This window comes from Brachyistius frenatus, unplaced genomic scaffold, assembly GCF_029030835.1.
Source record: "Brachyistius frenatus isolate BFR_SWC_R1_liver_20210118 unplaced genomic scaffold, ASM2903083v1 Contig_232, whole genome shotgun sequence".
NCBI classification, from domain to species: Eukaryota; Metazoa; Chordata; class Actinopteri; family Embiotocidae; genus Brachyistius; species Brachyistius frenatus.
This window is the reverse complement of record NW_027210831.1, coordinates 500,143-514,779: the sequence shown is the minus strand read 5'-3', so window position 1 is coordinate 514,779 and position 14,637 is coordinate 500,143.

Genomic DNA, 14,637 nt, shown 5'->3' with positions numbered 1-14,637 from the left:
ATATGACAATGGGGTCTAATCACCAAAGACTCTTACATCCCTCTCATTACTCATTTTGTTCCTGCACATGGAAAAAGCTTTCCTGATAGGAAAAGATGTATCTACTTTAGAAAAAGGCCGGAGAACTTGACAAAAAGGGAGAGCTCTTCTGTCTCAAGTTCACCACATACATTTGCGTAAGCTCCCTGGGTAATTGGTTGAAGCACCTATGGGCGGATCCACATCCTCAACCTCTTGTTTTGTTTAGGTTATCTCTGTTTCATCACCACTAAAATGCAACTGTTGCAACTAGTTCACTATCACTATCCTAATTCATGTTTGAAGACACTACACATTTTATCCAGCTGTTAAAAACTCCTGAAAAGCTGTCAGAAGTGCAGCTGGTTGTTTTTGTTGTTTACACCAAAAGAAGGAGACGAGATGTTACACCGTCCCGTCTCCTTTTTTTGGTTTAAACTGGCAGGTTTCAAAATGTGCAGACCGTCAAATGTGAGGAGTGACAAGTTTCAATTCATTTCGTTGCAAATCTTTGGTCTGAACTGGCCTGAGGGAATATATATAGGGAAAGATGGCATGTTGACTGGGTCTGGATCAGGAATTGGAAACTGATGCTCATATAACCATGTTTCCAAAGTACAGAAAACATGTTTTGCATATGTTTCAGTTTTCACTTGATCTGTTTGCTGTTTTCTTCATTTGTCATTGTCTTTATCACGCTCAATCTCAGCTCTGACTTACTTTTTTAATCATCGACATTGACGATGGCACTTCGGCAAGTTGAATGCCTCCTCTTACCTCTTCACACTCTTTTCTCTTCATTGCACGCCTCCCGTGCTGTTATCCTACCGCCTCTGGAGACCGAGCGCTCTCGAAAACCAACACAATCAACTTATTTTATCACCACAAATACACTTTGGATGGAACCGTGGAATAATTACCAGCACTTCCCACCCAGTTGAGGTTGTCTGCGAGCTCCGCTGAGTGCTGTGTCTCTCTGGGAGGGAACAATTAGAAAATGTATTTGCAGCTGAGCCTCTTCCACTCTCTGAATGTAGGATCTGAATGTAAAGCTGTGAAACCACTGAGTCAGCAACTTGTAACCAGGGGCATTGTAGTGGTTAGGATAGTGGACCCAAAGAAAAACAGTAATGAATTATTCATATCCGCAAGACTAAAATTTGAAATGATTAGCATTATAAGTAAACATTGTTGTTGTTGAATAAATGGTTTAACTGACTTGTCTTCCTGCATCTAAAACAAGACTACAGAAGCATCACCTCAGGTTACTGAGGATCTAAGACACAGCGAGCTACTGAAAGTCATTTCAAGCAGTCACTTGCAGCTATAGTGTATAACAGGGGTCTCTGACTTTGAAAGTGTCTGAGAGCTACTCGTGTTCAGTTACATTTATTCACATAGCTGAGCTCCCCCCAAACCAGCTGAATAAGCATATTTTATGCTAACAGAGACAAATTAATGTACAACACACAACATCTTAAATTAAACAGCATGTGCATATTTTTCTCTGTATGCATTACTTAATGTTTTCAATTGTAGTGTGTGTGTGTGTGTGTGTGTGTGTGTGTGTGTGTGTGTGTGTGTGTGTGTGTGTGTGTGTGTGTGTGTGTGTGTGTGTGTGTGTGTGTGTGTGTGTGTGTGTGTGTGTGTGTGCCTGTGGGGGTGGGCGGGTCTGTATCTACAATTACACAGATGTTCCCTAAATGCCTATTGCAGTGCACGCAACTCGTGTGTGGCCAAACTAGTTCAAAAAGTGTCAAATAAAACCTTTTAATATAAGATTTAATGAGGGAAACACAGATACAGATATTTTGCCTTAATTTCTGGGAAAGTGTCATGGCGTCTATACCAGGATGAAGTGACTGAGGGGGCAGTTTAAACTGATGAGGGGGGAAATCAGTAGGTTCATTCCTGCATTTTTCCATCCTGCAGGTGGTCGTTTGTGGTGTTTTGACAAGATGCATGGCAGATTTCCAATTAAAGAATGTGGCTTGGTTAAAGGCTTTGTCGGCATTGGCACAAAATACAAATGTTTTGACATGGACAGCAAAAGGTGGCACTACTGCTTATTACAGCAACTCCCTCTCATTAAACCAACTTCTGTTAAACAAGCGTTTTTGAATATTATTAACTACCAGAGTACGGTAGGATTGTAGGTGCATCTGCGCTGCTCGGACAACCAGCCTCAACTTTGAGTTTTTTCTGACAAAGCCACGTTCTTAAATATCGCTCTTTTTTGTGAGCTGCTTTTCGGATATGCAAACAACACCATGGCGAAAATTAAACTAGGAACACCAGTAAGCAGTTTTAATTATTTTTAATCACATCAAGTACAGTGTGCCACGAGGTTCAAATCTAATAAATAAATTGTGACAGCAAACAACCAGCAGCGCTGTCCATGGTTCTGAAACAACAGCGCTTGGTGTAAGCATGTTCGAATGCTGTTTACAATAGAAAAAGAGACTCAAATGTCGAGCTTCAAATGTTTTATGGGGGAATTCTTCAAAGAGGGTGTTTCATAACTTTTATTATCGTTTTTTTTTTTTTTTTTTTTTTTTTTTTTTAAAGCAGACAGGAAATTTCAACTAAAGAGCAAAAAAATGTAACTGAGGGGCAAAGCCACCCTCATGTCCCCTCGTGGCGCCGGGTGTCTGCACTCAAAGTGGGTTTGTGTGTTGACTTGTTAATTCAGTCATTCAAACATGGTTGCACAACTCGGATGTATCAACCTGCACTTAATTAGGATTGATTAAACAATATCAAAATCATATTGCTTGTAATCACATCAGAATGTATTTATCAAAACAAAGATTGCATTCATAAAAGCATTATGTTTAAACATTATTTCATCACTAATCACAGTCACAGTCTCGTGGTTACAACAACCTGGTTATGGCACAAAAGCTTCTCCACTTGGCTCCACTGTCCTGTGGTCGAGTGCAGATGGACAGAGTTTTTCAGCTGAAGCTTCTAACTCTTAACAAACTAAAGACTTTTAGAGCCTCCAATAGATTTTAGAAGTCGTGGCACCTCTTATCTTTTCTTCAGGCGTAACGACAGCAACATTTTCCAGGAGAGTTTTTGATCTTCTTCACAAGGTGGAAATTTGTCCATGAAAGGACTCATGTTTATAGCAGCAGGGTCGAGGCAGCTGAGGGACGATGAGAGATTCTGTCAACAGTCTTTTGTGCTCTGAATGACTTTATTATTTACATGTTTCCACTTTTAGATGATCTAATCAGTGGCACAAAAACACTTCATCGGATTGGCAGCAGCCTCAGATACATCTTTATTTGCAGAACTGTTGTCATCAAAACCCTCCAATATCAAAAAAGGGGGTTCACCTACTGCCTGTATGAGGCTAGGTTTAGGGACGTGATTACTGACTGTTGGGTTATGAGTCAAACCTGGGTTGCAAGGCCAGTTTGAGTGAGTCATGAATGTATAAATAAAAACAAAACTATAGGGGGAAAAAGTCCACATTTTATTTTGAAGTCTACAGAATTTCTAATGTGTATTTTATTTTACTTGCTGCCAGTGTTGTTGTTATGTGGTGTGACAGGATAAGATGGTGGACCCAAGAGCAGGCACACAGCAGTTAGGTTTAAGAACCGGAGCTTTATTCCTCCGTGAAGCAGGCAGGCAAATGAATATACACCGGACGTGCATAAACACCAAAAATGTCCATCGGGGCTTGGAAGCCTAATGTCTCTCTTCTCCCGCTGAGTCAAGGTGGGAATTTGACTGTCTCCAGGTTGGGGAAGAGACTCTGAGTCCCGCGAAGAAGAAGAGAGGAGGTCTCCGTAATTCTCAGCGGGTAGCAGGCTGGCTCAACTGTGTGGCATCCCAGGGCCCGACACAGGGCAGCAGGCAGGGTCGTACTAGAGGACGGTGCTCAACGACGGGATAGCAACGTAGCATATTGGTTTGATGACAGGTTGCGGGTGAGTAAACGTAACAAACGGACAACCCAGGACTGCAGGACCAGGGTTGATATAGTGCCAGGTGGTAATCAGCTGGCTTGTCATTCGCTGTGCAGGCTGATCAGGGGCGTGACTATGGGAGGTGTCTGGAGACAGGAAGTGGAGAGACACAGACCAAAACATAAAGCACATGGCACACCACAACAAACAGGGGAATGACAGCACACATAAGGAGAGGTGACCGAGGGGAACAAAGGTCAAAACATACAGGGTCAGACAGGGATCCTGACAGTTATCACAACTCATTACGACAGTAACGATCAAAACTAGCGTTGTCACATCAGACACTTTGTAAACAGGTTATTAAAAAAAGTACGTCTGCCTTTTTATTTCATATTCCATACAGTTCAATTTAGATTCTTGAAACTTGATGAGTATCCACAGTTTACACTTTTTTGAATAGAAATTATTTAAGGTAAGTCTGCCTTTTATTTTATTGGGGGTTTTATCCCTAGATGAAATGTAGTTGCACTATTTTTATTCATTTCGTGAAGGTTTTGCGTACGATTCTTTTGTGAAATAAATGTGAATGGCTCAGAACTGTCACAACAAATTTGTGATGCAACTAATGACCATAGAAGAAGGAGGGCTGTGAGGATAGGCCAGCTGAGAACCAATATGTGTGTGTGTGTGTGTGTGTGTGTGTGTGTGTGTGTGTGTGTGTGTGTGTGTGTGTGTGTGTGTGTGTGTGTGTGTGTGTGTGTGTGTGTGTGTGTGTGTGTGTGTGTGTGTGTGTGCGTGTGTGTGTGTCTCAGATTTGGGGGAAGCATAAGGTTGAATATGTCGACTTCATACCGTGCGATGCGTCTGCCTTCATCTTTGCTCTGCTAGCTGTCCTCCTGCTCCTTATTTCCCTTCCCTCCATTTCCACTCATTCTTCTTCTGTCAATTACTTTCATATTTCTTTTCTTTTGAAAGCATGCTCATTTGGCCACACCTAAGGCCGCTTCTGAGCCTTCGCACTGTGTTTCTCCATCTTATTTTGCTGTTGAAAAGCTGCAAAATACTATATTCTTTCTCTTTTCTTAATCAGGACTCATGATCCTTCTCAAATCAATAACCAAATAATATCACTCCTTCCTGTCAGTTCCTTCTTTCTTAACTATTTAGACACAAGTCAGGAACAAACAGTCTCGCATCACGACACTTAGCTGTGTCTGTTTTCAAATGTTGGCTTCAGATAGAAAAGTTTGTCTTTTTTCTTTGTCTCCCGCGGTCCCATTTTGTGCTTCAACAGATTTTGGTCACATCACAAATCTCCGAGCTGCCGCGTCTGGCTCCATCATCATGTTCTGGATTCTTCTTATCCATTAAATTCCCAGTCAATCCAGTGAATCACATTTCTTTCAAAACTCCGTCACTGACTTTGAGGACTGTGCCAGAACATGACTATTTACTGTTTACTTTCCTAAATGCAGACACGGATATGCATCAGTACACATATCACAGAGAGGCTGCAGTGTTTCATATTATCTGTGGTGGAAACACGTGCCCGAACCATAGACTGTGTACAAAAGTGGACAAAGCTGAAAAATGAGGCCAATGCGGAAGTGCCTTAAGCTGAAATACCACCGGATGCCTCTAGAGGTCAGCTCCAAAAACACCCCCGGCTCCATAGACTCCCATTCAACTAGTCTCATAAAATTCAAGTCAACAAAATTTCTCCACAAGTTATCTCGGTGTTGTTAGCTAAAGTCGATCCTTCTTCCGTTCGTATGAAAATAATCCCATCATTAACTACAAAAAAAAAAGCCTCAATAAGTCATGTTTTTGGGGGCTGTTTGATTGACAGGCCTGTGGTGTAGTCAGGTTACGGCTATTGGTGGGTGGGGCAGAGTGTCCTCGTGTTTCCAATCAGATCAAGTGAGATCACCGCTGACTCCCCCCAGCTCGCCAAATTATGGTCACTTCCGGCTCCAAACCGCTCGGGACTAGCAAAATGGCGCTGGCCAAAATCCAAACTCGAGGCTTCATAACAGCCGTTCACAAACCAACGGTTGACGTCAATGTTGGTTGCCGCTGAGCCAGGACCAAAAGACAAACCTGAGTACAGCCTGACACAACACAAACGGACACGAGGATCATTAGACCCGATCTAAAATGCAGAGAGAGAACAGAAACACAGACAGCAGCGTGACGATCTATCAATTGAATTGATGAACTAACGAGCAATCGCGGTACTAAAAAGTAGCTGTGTAATAATGATAATGCTCCAACAGTGAATGGAAAGACACAGAAACAAAGATAGTTTGTTTGAATGCTTCAAGATGATTAGGTCCATATGAAACCCACCCAACCTGATCGGAGTATAATTTGGACTTCGACTGACTAAAGTACCAGGACGTGTGAAGACCTTTGGTCACTGCGTGCTGAGGGTTTTGTTTGGTCTTTCTGCCTTTACAGGATTTCTGTGAAAGGATTGACCTTACTGAGCCTTTAAGGAATGTACTTCCCTCTGTAAGACCTCGTTCTAAGTGATACTGTTTGCTGAAATTGTTGTTTGTCATTTCCAGAGAGGGGACTCTTTACCTGAGTGACATTTTTTGCTTGCACTATGTATGTTTGATTGTGCCTCTTTAGGAGATAAATTTAACTAATATTATTGTAAAAGTGCAGCTGAGTACCAAGCAGCACTGGTTGATTACAGATGGATATTACCTGGGTCTAAGTGGTACTAATTCCAGAGAACCTCCCTGATTGGCTGCAGACAGGAAGTGACAGGGTATAAAAGGTCTTGTTGTTTTTTTTGTTTTTTTCTTGGTTCTGTAGGAAAATGAAAGAGTGCATCCTTTTGCTTTTTTTTGGCTGTTTGGAAAAACCCCTAACCTGCATTCTGGTCAATTCTTCCCACTCACATTAATTAACTACGGTCACTGTTTTGGGTGCTTAAGTACGTTCACACTGTCAAGTACAGAAACATGCAGTGCTCTATAAGTACCAGGATGATGCACTCAAAATGGTAAAAACAAAAATGTTGGACACTTTCCTCAAAGGTGGCCATCTTAGCTAACAACAGACAAGGGCGGTACCACCAAAGAATGTTAGTGCAGAATGGCAATGTGTGATTTGAAACCACACTACCCTGTCGAAACTCCGAGACCTTAACATGTAAGAGCACTATTTGTTAGTGTACTGAGGGAAGTTTGTCATTTGGAACACATCGCCAGACTTGATTTTCTTGTTTGTTGAATTGATTCCTACATAGATGACACTGCAGGCTACGAGACAGACTCGCTCATCATTGTTTTGCAGTTGAAATCTAATAATTCAACAAGTTATAAAATTCATAATTTCACTAAATGTGTATGAAACAGTCATCTATTAACATACAAGTGACACACCCATGTAAACTTCACTATAACCCAGAACAAAAAACACACCAAAGAAGACACATACAAACTCCAGACACATGGGAGATGTGTGGTTAGCACGGAGCTGAAGGGACAGAAGTATTTCTCTTGTGTTTTTATCCTCCAACATGACAGTCAAAGTGTAGGTTATGTCACATGACAGCCAAAGTGTAGGTTCCCAGTCTGCAGCATTCAGTTGGTGCAGTCACCTGGATTTAACCTCCCAGAGAGAAGAGTACCCTGATCGAATCTCTTCATGTCTGCATCCAGAAGCAAGTCGATACCCTGCGCTCGGTTCTCCTGCCACTCTCTTGACAAACCACATCAGAAACTCCAGCGAGACTTGAAAGCCTGACGCATTCTTCACCCTAAAAGTTACACAATGAAAACAACAAAGTCATCCTGCTGTCGCTGCTGGATCTCTGCTTCTTAACAAAGGCTGATATTTCAGTGATTAATTAGTTACAGTGATTTTATTGGTCATTTTTGCCTTTTATAGGACAGTCAGAAGGGACAGACAGGAATATGTGAGGAAACTGATCCGGGAATGAACTGCAGGACAACTTTCATCGCTCCAACCTTGTATTGGGTCACCCTCTTAGTGTTTGTGCATTTTAATAATTACTTATAACTGTGCAACCGCTTAAACCAGCATGGAGATCTGTTTTCAGTTCAGTTTTTTTGTCATCAATACATCTGTAAGATGTAGAGCAGAAACATTGAGAGAGTTGTTGGACAAAATAAGGAATCTGAGGACATCACCTTGGACTATTGGACAAATCTAAACTACAGTAATTTACTGTCCGACTTCAGCCATGCACATTGTGCTGTGCGGTGGGGCTTTCACCACATACTTGATCAAAGTGTTTGCTGTGCTGCAGCTGCAGGAGATAAAGTAGAAATAACACAATTAAATTACTTCTAATTCATCATTCAATGAATATCGATTACAATAATCACTGTTGTTTTGCATGCACGATATACAGGTACCATTAGCTGAGGTAAACTGGTCGTTGCACTGCTGCAGGTCATAGAATCTGACGGGTCACAGAATATACTGCATCCTGCAAATGTATTTTCCATTGATTCTGTTACTTTTAATACATTTAAGTTGTTCACCATGATTAATAGCAGCAGCATTACTGAGTTTTCACACATCTTTGTGTCATCAGACTTTATTGACGCTTGTAGCGTAAGAGAGGTGGCAAAGGAAGCACACAACGTGAATGCCAGAAAGTGCTGCACAACTTCAGAGCAGAATTAAAACACATATGATAGAATTACATCAAACCAGGCCAACCTTCTATTATACATACCTGTTTTCCAACACATAAAGACAAACAATCATTCATGGACAATCACCAATTTACCTAACAGACGTCTTTGGACTGTGGGAGGATGCCGGGGCATCTGGAGAAAACAAACACAGGTACAAAGAGAACATGCAAACTCCACATAGAAAGGCCCCGACTCAGGCTCGAACCCAGACCATCAAATTCAAATCGAGCAATAATAACTGAAATATAACAAAACAAATGAAAGAAATAAAAAACAATATCAAGCCAAAACAACACCTGAAGGTCCACATCGGTAGTCATGGTCGTTAATACTGTGAAAAAATAAAATTAGGATTAAGAATTACAAATACCAGAGAGAATAATTAGGTTTTCAATCAAGACTTTACCATGTTGGAACCTGATCCAAAATCTGAACTTATCTCGCCTGACTGACATCCTGACAGACTTCATCTGATTTCCACAAGCATTTGAAAGATGCACAAATCACACTAAATACAAGACCTCAGTGTCCTGATCAGTACAATCACTTAAATGATACATTCAAGCCAGAGTATTGCTGTAACACAGAGTTCTGGTTTTGAACAGTGGTGTGTGTGTGTGTGTGTGTGTGTGTGTGTGTGTGTGTGTGTGTGTGTGTGTGTGTGTGTGTGTGTGTGTGTGTGTGCGTGTGTGTGTGTCTTGTCACACACTGAACCCCGGTGCTGAGCTGACTGGGTCTAATTGGTGTCAGGTACCGAGAAATACCGTCACCGTCGTAGCCTCTCTCTCGTGGTCTGACTCCTCTGAAGCTGCTGAGCTTTTACAGGCCGGGGAAACAGCAACATCAAACTCCCGCTGGCTCTTTGAGAGGAACAAGGCAGAGGTGACAATGTCAGAACATGTTTAGTGTAAAACTACAGGACGAGTTTCATGAGGACTGCTCTTTCTGCAGCAGCAGGCTTGGGAGTAAACAGTCACATCTCAGCAGGTCCCGCGGGAATGTTTTGGTGATTTTCACTTTTCTTTTTTCTTTTCTGTGTGTGTGTGTGTGTGTGTGTGTGTGTGTGTGTGTGTGTGTGTGTGTGTGTGTGTGTGTGTGTGTGTGTGTGTGTGTGTGTGTGTGTGTGTGTGTTGGGGGTGGATGCGGGGAAATGTCTCAGCGAGCGATAATTCACTGTGGTTCCAGGTCATCGCCATCAGAGGTTGTGGAGACGGTAATAATGTGGTACTTTATCAGTCCCTGAGGGGGAATTGTCTTTTGTCTTTGTGCTTCATTGCTGAGAAGTGAGAATGGATGATCAGCTGCAGAGCAACACGCATGCCTGAGTTTCAGTTTTTTTTTTGCTGAAAACAAAATGGGGACTGAACACAAGACCCAACTAGTATTAATGCAACGTTTATCCCTTTAACTTGAACTTACTTTCCTCCTTTACATGCAGCCAAGTATTTCAGTTCATCTATATGTAAAGATCTAAATGTAGAAATATCGACTCAATAAGATAACTCACCCTTTTCCATCTGTTTTTAAGGACCGGAGACACTTTTGGAAACGAATTCCGAAGAACCCTTAATCCCTATAAACCTTTCTTTGAATATTAATTCAGTGTAGTTAGATAGATCCACTGTTTAACTTTCAAAGGGTTTAATTATCACATTCAGAACTGAATTGATGATCCATATAACAGATAGTCAGCTAAATTATTTTCAATTGGGTAAAATCCCCCAGTTTTCTCCTTTAGTGACATGATGGAGGCTGTTATGTGGCTTTTGATAGTTAATGGGTTTAAGAGACGTCTGATTCTTTATAATCAAAACTAAAACGGTCCAAACCAGGTTGAAGACAGGTCTGTGCTTTGGTGACTTCCTGCTCCTTTTTCTTCAATACTTCAGTGTTCAGGTTACACTGAGCAGCAGTATTGCTAAACTGATGGTTTTTAATGGATCAGTATCAACTGAATGATGATAAATATCTGATTTGTCACTGAGCTCTATGTTTTCCATCTCAGTCTGTGACACACATCTTAATTAACAGCTGGATCTACACTGCAGCATTTGTCTGCACAAGTGAAACTTACAGTATCTAAATGTGAAAATTGATTTTGTCACAGCTTGATCGACTGTTCTGACACCCAGTTTTGCTAAATTTAGTAAGCCACTTATTAATCAGCCATTTCTCAGATCGGAGTAAAATATTCAGGAAGTGGTTTCTCATTTTGGAAGTGCTGATTGTCACTTTCCCTATTTGGAATGATTGATGTTGCCGGTGGCAGCTCAGCTGTCGAGTTTGGGTCTCTGCTGTCTGTGAATTCTGCCAAAGAATCATGAGGCAAAAGAAGCATCACTGTGATACAAACATGAGAAGTCACATTCCTCAAGTTGAGCTTTATTTTGGGAAACAGGGATTAACTCTGGATTTTTGTGAGCGCTAGCACTAAGAGGCTGAGCAGCAACAGGCTACACTTTACAAAACAAACATGTAAAACCTGGGACACACTGCCTGCATCGGTGCATTCACTTCTCGTGTGTTTGCTGTGGTGCAGCACTGAATCAATTGCTGTGTTCCAAATGACAAACTTCCCTCATTACATGAACAAATAGTGCTCTTACATCTTAGGACTCTTGGTAGTGCAGGGGTTTTGACAGGGTAGTGTTGTTTTAAATCCCACACATTCTGCACTGACTGGAAATAACCTCAACATGTGAACACATCACCCACCAAAGTATCTGCAGCCTAAATTATTTTACCCAGAAATTAACATATTTTTGTTTCCTCTGTTTAACATACTCAATAAATACACTGCTTCTTCTGTCCAGCAGCAGTAGTGAAACAGAAACCCTTTTGTGTGGTGTTCAACAACCTCTGCAGCTTCCTCAGATGACTTAATCTAAAAATGATTTACGTCTGTGGCCCCGCCCCCTTCCTCTGCGTCGCGAAAATGGCGACCGTTTTGGGTGGAAAGTGTCCAGCTCTTTCACACTTCTTTTCTGGACCATTGTTTAGTGCACTGTAGGTTTCTGTACTAGACAGTGTGAACGCACTTATGCACTCAAAATAGTGAGTGTTAGTACGTGAGTATGCCATTTGGAGCACAGCAATTGTTTCCCTTTTATAATGGCCTTCAGTGATTGAATGTTTAAGGTCCGACAAGTGAAGCTTTTTAACCAAAAAGCTGGCACACGAGCATCAGAGGCACATTGGAAAAGTTCAGCCTTTCACCTGTTAAATTATTGACGTAATGATTAATAAGTACGACCCACACTGTGTTTCTACTATTATTATATGGTGAACATGTGATCACAGATATTTTCTCTGTCTACTTGCTGGGAAACGTGCGTCACATTAAAAAGAGGCAAGACCCCCGAAACTCCAGACAGTCAACATGTCTCAACATTTTTAGATGGATTTGAATGAAACAGGCCTCAAGATTTCATGGTCCTCGGAAGATAAACCTTAAAGAGTTTGGCGATCTCCTGACTTTTCGTGTTGCAACATCACTCGGTCAAAATGTCCACTTGAATTCTCATTTGAAAAGTGTTTTGATTTTCTTAAAATCTTTCTGGGAGCAAGCAGAATTTGTCCCCTTAAAGTTCAGGACAAGACAGAAAGGATAAAAACATGCTGAGAGTTTTTCTTTTATTCCTACTTTCTATTAAAACTCAACAAAGGCTGAAAGGAAACTCAAGTGCAGGAGAAGCAGAGGGCATAAACGAGAAAGAAGAGAAGTAAGAAGAAAAAAAAAAATCCAAAACGCAAAAGGAAAGCAGAGAACAGGAGCGGTAATGATGATGATGATGATGGTGAGGAGGAGGCAATAGCAGAGTCTGGCGGTGACCATGGTGACATCGAGCGACACGCATGAGTCATCTTCTCCCAAATAATGAAAGCCTAATGAAAGGTTTTCCCTCACCTTTGGGTGTGTGTGTGTGTGTGTGTGTGTGTGTGTGTGTGTGTGTGTGTGTGTGTGTGTGTGTGTGTGTGTGTGTGTGTGTGTGGGTGGGTGGGTGGGGGGCGGGGGGCACTACAGGCAACCAGGCTTCAGCCACTAATAATGTCCAGAATGGAGAAAGATTTATTTTCCTTTACATTTGCTGACTTGCACAGACTGACTTTGAATGACTTTGAATGGACAACTAAGAGCTGATTTTAATGACCTAATACTCATTTTTAATGGTCTTTATTGGTTTCTTTTCTCATGTTTACAATCTTTCTAAGGACATCTGTAATGCACTTGTGAAGTTGTGGCTTGTTTCTAAGGTTGCGTAACCACTGTGAACACAAGTTCACATACAATACTCAATAACGTAGATTATTGAATTGCTGTACATTGATAAAGCCATCAATAGAATGATTCTATTTTCAATGTTTACCCATCTGAAGTGTTATGGTCTAATTTTAGTCCCAACATGTTACATTTTGCGTGTATTACGATAAAAGCCTTGTTAAAAAATGTAGGGTTTTTGTCTGCTGAACGACTAGAAATCTTTTCATCTGAAATGGTACCGGAAGAGTTGAGTTTATATTTGGGCGTAATGCAGTAAATTTAACAGGGCAAATGGCATTTGTATTTCTTTGTATTTTGGTGCACGCAGCTCTGGGGCAGCATGGTGCAATGGTGAATTAGGACACATAGAAAATTAGAAGGTGCGTCACAGCCGACTTCAATCATGGCCACTCTATCCAGATCCTCTCATTCCCTTTAAGACCGCTTTGGCTAAGCGGACTGTCATTTTCTTATGAATGAAGAAGGAGCAGACCGACACTGACATCTAAACTTTGTACTGGAGGAAACTGACATACTTGTCTGGAGGATCAGACTCTAACCACTGAATTTATGGTACTAAGAAGAGGTAACTAATATTACAAATAACTTCCACCATTACCAGTGGAAGTTATTTGTAATATTAGTAATACCAGTGTAGGAAGGGTTTCAATGATACAAGACAAAAACATGTTTTTTATAGATGTCAAACACTGGTATGGATTAAATGTCAAAGTGAACAAAGAACACTCATTTAATAATGTGAAATCAGGTGCTGGGACGATGTGGAGGAGTAAATTACACACTGCAAGGAGACAAAAATAAGCCCTGAGAGTCTACAGCAGAGGTTTCCATTTTTTTTATTTTCATAAAGAGAGGAACCCGAGCATCAACCCAAATAAACCCAAGTCGGGTCTCGGCCCCTTAAAACCAAGTGGATCAGTGTAGCTGTGCTGGCAGCTGTGAGGCTGGATTAGGACACATACACACAACAGCAGCAAACCTTTCAGGAGTTCATGAAATGGTGCTTTTCTTTTTTCAAGTTTCTTAACCCCCTCTGATTTTATCTCTGATTTTCTCTGCCTGTTGCGCAGTTTGAACTTGTGTAAGAAATGTATCCTCTAAATAAACCCACATTGATAAACATGAAAAACCTATCTGCCTCCATTTACGTTAACATTCACCATATTAACATATGTAATTATGATATAATTTCCATCAACAGTTAAGTGGCTTCAAGACACATTTACAGGACTACAGTATATTTAGATATGGCTGGTACAGGAGCAGCATGACTGACATGTGGCAGACATGGTGTGTGTGTGTGTGTGTGTGTGTGTGTGTGTGTGTGTGTGTGTGTGTGTGTGTGTGTGTGTGTGTGTGTGTGTGTGTGTGTGTGTGTGTGTGTGTGTGTGTGATGTGATGTGAAGTTATGTGTGTGTTGGCAGATGTGTGTTTCCAGCCTGTGTACCTGCCGTTAAGGCAGCGATGGATGTATCTGGAGCGTGTTCTCAGTTCGAGGCGGGTTTAAAAGCCTTCGACCATGCTCCCGCTGTATGATTCATTCCATTTATCACTGTGTGGTCACTGTGTAATTAACTTTTTAGAGGCTACCAATGTGCATGAAAACCACCACCATAACCTAGCTTAATGCTTTTTATGACTGAACATTAAAACAAATACAGTCTGAAGTCAGGGATAAAAACAACTTATTAGTTTCCATTCATATTAGAGAGTCCTGCACAAACAC